Here is a 12,359-nt window from a genome sequence, read left to right as displayed (position 1 = left end):
ATGAGAAAAAAGTCTATGATAAGCAACGAACCTCTATCGTTCGTACTTTGAAAACATGGTGTCTAAAAGGATTGAAGAACTATGATAACCATTGCTAGTCAATTAAGTAACAGGAAAAAGATCAAATGGAATCTCCTTTGAAGTATCATTTCAAATCATAGATTTCGCTTTTTTTTCCCATTGAGAGAAAGTGGTTGGCAGCACTAAGTTCACTTCACCAAAATGTGGATAACTTAGGGGAAGAGAGGTCCCCCATGAACCCATTTTACCTAGGTAGGGGTTGTACTAGAGGACCATTATAAGGTTATTCAGGTGATGAAGCAAAAAAAAATTATATTTACGAAAATTGGCTCAGAAGTATATGGAATCCTTGCCTTGGGCGAATGACCTTTATAACCCCATCTTAGGTTTACATTTCCTTTTATGAATAGCTACAATCTCATTTTTCAAATCAAATGCTAAATGCCTTCCAAAGTGTCAATTACTTCTTTCATCAGAATCTACATTATCCAAAATGCCTAAGTACCACCTTTCTCGGCGAACAAGAATAGTTTAGGGACTTCATCAATAAAAACTGATCTGTTACTAGGATAAATGGTCCGATCGAGGTAAGTGCATAGTTGGACAAGATGCAAAGCAATGATATTTTGGTCTACAGATCGATCAGCGAGAGCTGAATTATCAACCTGACTTTGGCTCCATTTGATGCATGGACTTGAGATGTGGACCTATATGTTGAGTTTTAGTTAGGAAATAGAGTTTATTCTCCTCTGGGGTTAGGCATCAGTCTCATGGTCAAATTGGACCAAACCAGAATTAGTTTTGACCTAAATAAATCTGATAGGCATTGGAACAGTGATCTGAAGGCCATAAAAGCTGTACCAGCTTAGCCTACAATTAATTAGATCTGACCAAAGAAATCCCTCAGACTGAACAGATGGGAATTAGATACAGATCATAGAGAGCACATCAATTCAACTTGGCTATGTGTTTGGTGGGATAAATCAGGATCTAATTTCTCTTTGCAGTTGTAGACCATTAATTAGATCTTGAAGTCCTTGCAGCCAAATGCACAAAGGATTACGGAGACATTTGAATTGGTTCTTTCTTTAATTGGAATTTGATTAGGTAGTGCCCTTCTTGACTTGAACATAAAGTACATATTCTAATCAATTAATTAATTCAACTACTTGATCTTGACAAAGGGATGGAGAGAAAGATCCCAGAGGCCTAATAGAATAACAGGCTACTTTCTAAGAGTACTTAGATGACCTTATAATAGGTTGACGATTTGATGAATTCCCAAAATAAATCTACTACCATGCTATGGAATCTTGTGCATGTGAAAATTACAACTCAAGTACCTGTTCCCATTGAACATAATGTACCTGAGTGCAGTTTTTTTTTTTTTGTTTGGTGTTCTGTATGTACCTGAGTATAGTGAATGCACTAAATAACAAACTAAAGGGTGATCCAAATTAGCAGGAGCCTGTTCACAGGTTGGTTCTTGGTTTTGTTATCAGTCCTTATCTACCTTCTGAATTGCATGAGTATGCATAGAAGAGTTACTCTTCCCATCAATAAATGCTGAGGATTTTCAACTAAAAAGAAGAAAAAGAATTTCAAGACTCCTTGGAATCACTCTTTTGAATTAAGTGCAACCTATCAAGTAGGTGTGAGCATCTCTAGCTAAACCTTTTAGCATTGTTGGGTTGGTCCCAGAATTCTAGTTGTAGGGGTGGTTGTTCTTGTAGCTGAGCAACTTGCCAAACTTTGATAATATTATCTAGTTGCCATTACCAACCATGTCCTTAGAATTTCACCGAGTAGTTTAGGTCAAAGTTCGAAGGCTGAATTGACCTTCATTGCCATTCTTTTTTTTTTGATTAAAGAGGGAGGTGATAAACCACCCATGAAATTTATTGAGGTTAAGTATATGCACAAGAAGATCTATTCAGAAAAAAATAATAAAGATAAATTAAAAAACTGCACTGAAAACCAGCATCATATAAAAATACACCATTTCAGCCTCACTAAGAGGCCCCTGCCTATTTTAGTCTCTTTCTACGGTCGTGAAAAATAAGAACCAAAAATCCATTTTTTGCAATGTTTCAACATCATTTTTTTCCTCTCATTTGTTAGTTGTCTTCAAATTATTTAAACAAAATGAAAGTTGAAGTTTTGTTATCTCCTTTTAAATCTGCAATCAACTCCACTATCTGTATTTTGAACTTTCCTTCATATCTTGACGTCCAACTATTGAGTAGATACAAAACCTGTTGAAAATTTTCATGTGATTATGTAGCCTCCAATCAGAAGAGTTTGTTGTTTCTCTTTTTCCATATACACCACTTACCACGGCAACAAGTGAGTCCCATGCTACCTTCATTGCCATCCTTAATTTTACTTGAATTGAATTATGGGCAATGACTCAATTCACCACATTGGTGTTTTAAGATAATTGGGACATAATATATGAAACCAACTCATAAACTTAATAGTTGGTAACGTGATTATTAATGCGCCCAAGATCTTCTTACCGACTACTCTAGTTTTATTTTTGGGAGATAATGATGGGCCATTCTAGCATGATGTCGAGGTCAAAGATAGCAGACATAAGTGCATGTAAAGGTTACCAGGATTTTTACTCAATTCTCCAATAAAATTGTGATATTAGAAGGTTTCTTCATGTAATTCTCCTCCTGAGTATGATATGCAAGATTTTCCACCAGTAAAGAAAGCAAATAGGTACTCAAGTTATACCACTTCTTGTTCACTCTTGCTTCAGAGACTATATTACCATGCCTCCCGGCCCATGCTACCACTTTGATCCAAAACCTTTCTGGTAATGATTATGATTAGGAAATACATGTGAGCTATATAAAAGCACCTAAGATGTTGGACATTTATTTTTTAAGAGTAACCATACGAACATAATCTGAAGAATCTGGTGATGGAACCTCATTTAACACTTAAAAAGGAGAAGAAGAAGTCCACATGCCAAAGGTGGGCCCCCTAAGGGCAGGCTTCCTGTTAAAAAGAGAGGGTATCTGCCAAGATACCTCCAAAGTTGTGTCCTTGCACAATATGGTTCTATATTCGAAGTCACTTTGGACCAGCTAAAAAGCTGGAAAGTAACTAAGAGATGTGGATTTCTCTCAAGAATTGAAACAAAATTGCCTCGCGAAATAGGTTGGTTCATGATCTCAAAGATATTTTTTTGTTTTGCTGGTAGAAGATCTCAAATCCATTAATGTGTTTGGCCATTTATAAGCATGTGGAGCTCATTCCTAGTAACTTAGGTTTTTGCGTTCTTTTCACAAGGCAAACCACAGGTAAGAATTGAAACAACATAGCTTTCCATCCCATCTATTTTAAGTTACAAGACATGACATGAATCATCATCTCCTATATCTTCTATACCATATGATTAAAGGCATGACTCTCTCTTGAGCAAAATAAAGAAGGTTGAAATGAAAACAAGAGAGAAGCAGCTCAAAAGCCCAATCCACTATTGAGTTGAGAAGCATGAAGGCATAGACTGTGTTCATTGTATCCAAGGACAGCATGTGGATAACGTCATTCTCGCTTCAATCAAGCATAGTATTCATCCAACTAAAAAGTACTGTACAAATAGTGCATTGAGCTCACTTCAGACTGCAACTGAAGAAGAAGGGAAGCCTAAACACACAAGAATCAGGAAGCATAATCCAAAGCAGGCTGCTACCAGACCAGAAGAGACATCATTGCCTTCAAAAGCTCATTGAGAAAGCCTGAACTTGAGACATCTTTTCCATGTAAACGAGTGTTCCTGTGAAACACCTGTGCTCACTCCCATTTGTCTTGTCAAAATGGTGTAGTCCATGACATCAGAAGCTACTACTTTTAGATACTTTCTAGGGTTCAGGAAGCCAGATAAATGATGAATGGGGACAGAAAAGCATACAGACCATGGAAAGAAAAGATCATTGGGGAATAAAGTGTGACCCACTGTTCTATTGTCTCAGCTTTGAAATATGTAACCAAAAAAATATATATATATCTTAAAACCCACTCATATGGGGTGCATAACTTTGTTAGCAGTGGTGGTAGTAGAACACTAATTGGGAAAGTTCTGAAATATACCAGGTTGAGAAGCTCCTCCTTGTTGGAGATAGGATTAGCTGACAAAAATCTTGAAAATAAGAAGAGTCAGTAAGCATGGTCATGTGAAGCAACAAAAGAAGAATATACTCACATTGCTCTTCACTTTTTCTTTCCTTTTCTGTGATGAGTGAGGGATCTGCTGCGCCCAAGGGAACAAATGAAGCTGTCAAAGCATGATCTAGACAAGTTGAGCCAATATCTACTTTACATAAAATAAATATAGTTTCTTCTTTTTGGCATATACACCCTTGTGTATCCCTCCCTAGTGGGTGACCACAGGGAGACATGGAGAGGGGACAGACAGGATCTATAAGGAAAAAGGAGGTTATGTTTATGGATCTAGGATTCAGAGCTAGATCATGCTGGCAGCTTCAGTCATTCCCTTGGGCACTTCTCAATACGGTTATGTGAACATTGGAGATGATAAAGAAACAAAGTCAGGAGGGAGAAGGTGAACTAGAGAAACATGAGAGCTACAACAACTAGAGATGAAGATGCATGTTTCAGATAGCAAGGTTAAGGACACATGGGAAGCAACTAAGACAAGTGGTTCTATAGGAAGAAAAAATTTAATTGAGTAGCCTCACAAGGACTTGGAGCATCCAATGATAAGCAACTAGGTCAACTTCCAAGATGCAAATGAAATAACGAGCTAACTTATATCCCACTAGACCATATAAAGCTATTCTTGTTCCTGTGAAGAAAAATAAATGCCCAAAAAACCAAGATCAAATATCTCATTTTAATAGAGACAAGAAAACTCACAAGGGGGAAGCTAAAAAGAAGCAGTTTGCATCACTGTTTACATATTTGTTCAGGAAAAAGAGTCCTCTTTCTAGGAGAAAAGTTATTAGAATTACAGAAAGAATGCAGAGAAATATTAGCATGGAAACATCTTAATGGAAACAAAGAAAAGGGTAGAACCAAAGATGAAAACAATGCACCTACTAGAAGACATAGAAGGAGAAAAAAAAAATAAGGCAAGTGACTGACAAAAAATTGATGGGACAGAATGGTAGTGGAGGTGAGAGGAGGGGAAGATGAACAAGAAGTTGATTTTTTTCCCTTTTTTTCTCCCTGATATAACAGAGAAGAAGATGGCTTTGAGGTGGAGAGGAAGAAAGGCGGTGAGGAAGACAAAGGCAGAGGCAATGGGAAGATATAAATCAATAAAAGGACCCAGGAGTAGTAAAAAGAGATCAAAAATTAGAAAAAAAATTCCATTGTATCAAAAAAAACATTAAAAAAAAGACTTAGAGGTAACATGGCAAGAGCCCAAAGCATTCAATGCTAGATGTCTAGGTCAACTTTCTACTGGGTAAAAAAGGGGCAAACATTTAACACCACTTGAACACTTCAAACTTCTAAAAAGTCGGAGCTCAGATTGCACTACATAAATTAAAAAATAGATAAAAGATTAAAAAAAGAAAATAACTCATGCATGGCAACATAATAGAATTCAGCAAAAAGATGTGCCATGGGACCTAGAACTAGTTGCATAAAAAAGTCAAGTCAAAAGATGAAAATGTGCAGTTAAAAAAAAAAAAAAAAAAAAAAAAAAGCAAGAGCTAGACTAAGATATTTTCTGACGAGAACTAAGATAGATATTGTAAAACAAAGAAGTGGAAAGAACCAAATGGGTGCGAATTTCAACCCAAAATATCATCCAGTGGAAAGCCAGACAACAATAGAATAGTAGATAAAAACAACAAAAATGAAAAGAAAAGAAAAAGGAAAACCTGGTATATAAAACACAAACCACCCAAGAAAAAGGTTACGGGATAGAACAAGAGAAGGAAAACTCCGAAAAGACTAACGGGGAGGTACAGCTAATGGGAGTATCACACTGATCCCCCAGTCTGGAGTTTGTGGGGATTCTCTTTTTCTTTTTGTTGGTAGAAGTGCGCGGTTTACAATGGCAGGAGGAGAGGATTAGACGGGAAAACTAGCTTTTGAATCAGGAGGTGGGGAGGGAGGGAGAGAGAGTTACAGGGTACAAGGAGCGTAGGTGCCGGTGGTGAGCGTAGGCGTAGCTGTGGTAGGTGTTCAGGACATAGGGAAGGGTGAAGGAAGGCTTGGATCCAGACGCAAGGGCCGTACCTCATGTTTGCATATGAGCAGAGGGTGGTAATTACGGTTTGCAAAGCTTGACCATTCCGAGGCAAGGACTACATTAAAAAAAGGTTTCATTTATTAAAATAAATTTAACCTTGATATCAAAATAATGTCCGGCTACAACATTTCAGAAGGGGATTGGTATTTTATACTGCAACCTTGCCATTAAGTATTAACTGCACCATCCTCTCTCTCTCTCTACCACATGTTGCGTTCCTGAGGTTACCGTGGTTCTGTCCCTTGACCTCACTTTTTGTTTATGATTGTTGTTGTTGTGAAATCAAAATTGTCCTATGTTTTTGTTAGTGTTGTTGCTGTTATGAAATCAAAATAGATCTTTAGGGATACACTATTAAAGATTAATCAATCTTTTATATGCAGCGTACAAAAACACACATGTTGTTGTCTTCGTCGTCGAATCCAAAGATTTTTGTTGTTGCTATCGTTGTTGTTATTGTGGTTATTGTTTTTGTTATAGAATCAAGATATTTATGAAGGGAGATATCTTATCAATATAAATGATACATATTTTTGTATTTAAAAATATATTATTAAAAATTGATCAATTCTCAATATGCAACATGTACGCACACTTTGAATCCACACTCTTCAAGACCCAAAACCTTCCTTTCTTAAGAGGGGCAGTAATGCCTTAGTCCATCCAAATAGATCTAATGATCAGATTTATCCCATCAAGAGGAGAGCATCAAAAAAACCAAAGGTCTAGAAAGATTGTTTTTGGTCGTGGAGATTATTAGGATCAGGGCTTGATCGACAATAGACATGATTCCAACTATTGCAACCTAGCTAAGTTAGGCTAATGCAAATGCTCAACTAGCTCAAACAAAAATTTAGATCAATTTTGATGAGTGTTGGACTTTCTATGGACTTCACCTAGCATGACACTTATTATTTATTGAAGTTTTCTCTGCATAGACAAGCAACTAGATCCAACCTAGACCCAGAGATGCACATACTAGATGGATATATGAATAGCCTGGGCTGCAATTCTTTCAAAAAGATTTAGTATGCAAATGTTATTAATTACAAATGCATGATAAGTTATTCAAATTGAAAATTCGCATCATTAATCATGTTTTGTAACCTTCAAGACTCTTTTAAAGCAAAAGAATTGTACATCTAGTTACCTCTATACATAGAGAAACAAAATGGACTATTGGTGTGTTGGATCTATGGCATACCAAAATATGAGGTGGTGATGTAAATCAAGAAGCCATATCAATAATTGTAGTTAATCCAGATTTTTGAAACACAATTTCAAGTCGATCCAAATTAAGGCCCCAATAGTTTTCTTGACCCTTATGTTATCGCCTGCATTTGATAATAAGGGCAAGCTACCACCTAAATATCAGCATTCCCCCCCCTTTTTTTTTTGGAAAAAAAAAAGCAAAGGTAGGCTCAACCAGCAAATACTAATCATCAAATTACTTTCTGCATCAATGTAGGCTTATCCACAGGGTATGGTCTCAACCACTTAAATGTCCACCAAAAGGCATGTTGGGCTAGAGGGTGGTCAACAAATATGAGGAAATATGCTCCTTGGCCACTAGTGTTACATCATTTATTCACCCCACCAAGTTTTGTAGGATAATATCTGAAACTGCTTGCCTAGATGGTCACATGATATAAGACACCAGGATTCAAATGTTTTAGGAAATCTACAGTCATATAATGGTTGTTCCTTAGTGCCTGTTTACTCTTCTTTCCAATGCCTTCCATAAAGGTTCTTGAACAATTTATATGCTGATGGTACAACCTGACAAGAAATTGCCCCTTTCAAAGGTTGGGCCTTATGCCTTAGAACCCATTAGCCCAACAACCTATAGATCATCTAAAGTTTTATGGCCATAAAAAAGTGAGCAACAAAATAGTGTCATACTTGTATCAAAGAAAACAAAGTAGTGTCGTAAATGAGCTTAATATCAATGGTGCATATTTGATGCTTTTAGGAGAGGTTAATAGACTTTATCTACCAAGTGCCACAAACTTGTGATGGAGACCGAATAATTAATTAACCTGTATAACCTGCATCTAAATACATACTATTTTGAACTTCCCATCTTTCCTGAGAACCATATCTCTGAAGCTATGAACTCTCCCATACTATTTCAAATTACATCATAGATTGGAGGGCTAGTTTATTTAATGCAGTATAAATTATCCCAACAGTCTAGTACCTACTGACCCATATGAGCTGTGGACACCATGGCTAATTTAGTTGTATGGTGGCAAAATGAACAGTTCTGGAACATGTGGTCCACTGAGCAAATGAGCCTGCCTTTGATGCTAGGGAATCTGGCTATGACTTGAAGGACTACTTCATGTGATCAGGAGTTTATCTGATGCACTGCGATGACCTCAACTGTGCCCCCGGCCGACATCAGCCATCGATGCCATGGTTACTCCAATCGTACGGTATGCATGAACTGTTCTGAAATATATGGTGGTCCAGTGAGCAAATGAGGTCATATTTATATGTTAGTGAAGTTGGTATCAAGTAGTTGGAGACAGATACATGTACTCTTTAGTTTATACAGAAACTGGTACTGACTGTTACCTTCATTTTTTTCTCTCTCCAACTTGGTTGCATGTCATTTGAAGCTGATGCTGGCTTAAGGTCCCATGCATGTGTTGCTGACAAGGAGAAGGAAACAAACCCTTTAAAAAACAAACAAAAGGGGGCCCTAAATCAGAACCCTGGGACCAAAGTGGTCCAAATAGCTTGTGGCTTCATAGGGTGTGGTCCTAGCCCTCCCTCCTCTTTGAATAAGACATACCACCAATCAAAAAGCATGACCAGTGTGGCTGCAAGAGGCTGTTAAATATCAATATAACACCGGCCAAGATTGATATATATAGAACTCTTTTTTCTTGTTTATTTAATTTTCATGGAGCATCATTGCATTCATTAGAAGGAGGGACCATTTGGCACTTGATTCGCGGTGGATTGTTGCATCAGGGAGGCCATTGCGCCTTTTATCACGCTGTCACCAAATTCGATATCACGCGTGCATGAAAGATTCTGCAATAATGGAATAATCTCCATGCATGCGTTGAATTTTTGAGTGCAGAGAAAAAGATGTTGGGAAATATGATTCATGTGGATTTTTTCTTTTTTTCTTTTTTTTGTTCTATTCATGTTTAGTATTTATATTCGATATAGATGTTGAGAGGTGTTCTTGGTTTGCTCCATTGAATGTTGGGTAGGAGGTTAAGATGATAAGCAGTGTCTGAAATATGAGCATTATTTCGTGGACATTACTGCCAAGGTTACAATACATCATAGGACATGATGAACAATGTCATAAGTTTTAATTTAAAAGTTTCAACGTCAGAATATTCATCTTTTTGCAACATCATGAAATCTTTATAACCTATCGACATAATTTCAAATTGACATAGTTGTCACTATATACCTTTTTTGGTTCTTGCGAGCACTGGCATGTATATATATCAATTGTGTACAACATATATACTTTTGCAATTTATTTCTTATGAATTTTTGGTGATTTTTCCTCTTGTTTTCTTTCAATTTTTGGAACTTCCATCCTCGCAGCATATGTTTCGAATGGAGAAATGGTGAATGGCTTAATTAGTTAATGCATACATATATGTGTGCGCGCATGTGTCATGTGGCTCTTGTTTTGTTTTCTATTCATATTTAGTATTTAGATTTGATATAGATACTGAAAGGTGTATTAGAACTTTATAGAATAATCAAACTTATATGAAGAAAATCATCAATGCAATCCACGATCTCTTGAATAAATCTATTTATAATCATAAGAAGAAATCAAGCTGGATGTGCTCCTCGCTATGATCGAGCAGCATCTTGATTTCTTAATCTCAACTCCAAGTATTTTTGATTGAGAAGATCTTACAAGCTCTTAGATGAGTTGGAAACTAAGTCTGAAGAGGATATCTTTTATAATATATCTTATCTATTAGAGACAGTATCTGAATCAATCATGAAGACTGAGAGATGGACATTATCCATAATAGTTGTCCAGAGTTTGACTTTATATAATAATGATCAAATATATCCCTATCACTTTATCAGAGATTTATTTTTGATCAAAATCCAAATCAATCTAAAATATGTAAAACAAATTTTAGTATATGTTAGTGTCAACCACATCTAAATGGGCTTAATCAAATAAATTTCAATATTCTCTCACTTGCACAATCTAACACAGATATCATTATTTTAATTATTTAAAATATTTCAAAAATTTTTAATGAAATTTTATTTGGATCTGAAAATTAGAAACTACTATGGCCACATTTAAAAACTTAATTCCTCTATAGGATATACATTGTATATTTAGTTACAAAATAATCATCAGTATAAATCATAGCGGCAAATATATTATCAATCGACACATGATCTTCCATGCATCATAATACTAATAACACCTCATAATCAAATTTTTTATATAAAATTTTATTTTATGAATAGATGAAACTTTATGTCTATTTCTTGGTCATTTTATATCATCTAATAAATAGCTGATCATCATTAAACAAAATCAACTAAACTTTATTATAAAACCTAATATGATGATTTTATACATAGTGTCCATTCTATATCAATCATAAAATGAGTGAATAAGTCCTATATGATCAACATGATTTTAAAAATTTTGAGAATGAGTCCTTTAATCAATGGATCTGCGATCATTAACTCTATACCAATATGTTCTATAGACATTATGTTCTCTTTTATTCTTTCATGAAGAGTAAAGTATTTGATATCAATATGTTTATAAGTGCTTGTACTCTTCGTATTATAAAAAAACTTTATTATAGAATTATTATCATGATATATCTTAATTAATTTGCTAATAAAGTCAATAACTCTAAGTCATGTGATAAAATTCCATAACCAGATACTTGTAAGGAAGTCTCGTAATAGGCTATATACTTTGCTTCTATAGTGGATGTAATGATAAGATTTTATTTCACACTCATCCAAGATATAATATCTCCTACAAGTAAAAATATATATCTGGTGGTAAACTTCCTTCTAAAGGTGCATCTAGCAAACTCCCAATCTGAAAAGCTAGTAACTTTAAGATGATCAGATCATCTATATATGAGCATGTATTCTTTTGTATCCTACAGATAATGCATGATTTTTTTTGCAACTTGCTAATACGCCATTCCTAGATCATGTTGGTAACACCCTAGCTTCGATATATATATATATATAAAAGCAATATTTGCACATATACAAACCTAGGCATAATTTAAACTCCCAACAACAAATGCATAAAGTATATACCTCATTTTCTCTCTTTCTTTCTCATTTCTTGAATATTGAAGTTTATTAAGTTTATCATCTTTTACAATAAGAGCACACCTAGAGGAATATTTTTTCATCCTAAATTTTTCTAATACTCTAAAGATGTAAGTCCTTTGAGATATTCTAAGCGACTCTAAGAATCTATCTTTATAAATCTCAATACCGACAATATAAGCAGCTTCACTCATATCTTTCATGTGAGACGTAGTTTGTTTGAGCCTAGTCCAAAACCCCACCCAATCGACCCAAAAGAAAGGAAAAAAAAAAAGAAAAAAGAGAGAAAAGGTTCCCTCTCTTGTTTCTTTCCTTCTCTCTCTAGAGTCTCTCTCTACTCCCTCTTTCTCTCTCTATCTAATCCATGGGCCTCAGTATGAACCTAAGATGATCTTTTAAAAGAGATCCAAAACTGCTTTGATATCCTTGCAGTAGGTTGGGTCCCAACCTGGCCTTCATTAGAAATTCATAGTATCTGATCTCTGTTAACCCGTATTGAGCATCCTAATATAACCCATGATGATCTTGATCATGAATTTTCTTTTGAGGGATATGGAGATTTTCTCTTCATTTTCTCTCTCTTCATCTACTTTCTCTCTCTAAGAAGATCTAAAGATTTCAGTATTGGGCCATGTCTTCCTCTTCTTAGGATCTATTATTGACTCTAACAAGATGACCTAAAACTACTTTGATATTTGTGTCATATATAAAACTCATATCGGACATGTCAGTATCTTTAAAATCTACTATTGATGAGTTCTATTGATCGATATTAGAT

The sequence above is a fragment of the Elaeis guineensis genome, chromosome 3, assembly GCF_000442705.2.
Source record: "Elaeis guineensis isolate ETL-2024a chromosome 3, EG11, whole genome shotgun sequence".
Classification (NCBI taxonomy): domain Eukaryota; kingdom Viridiplantae; phylum Streptophyta; class Magnoliopsida; order Arecales; family Arecaceae; genus Elaeis; species Elaeis guineensis.
This window is presented reverse-complemented; position numbering follows the sequence as displayed.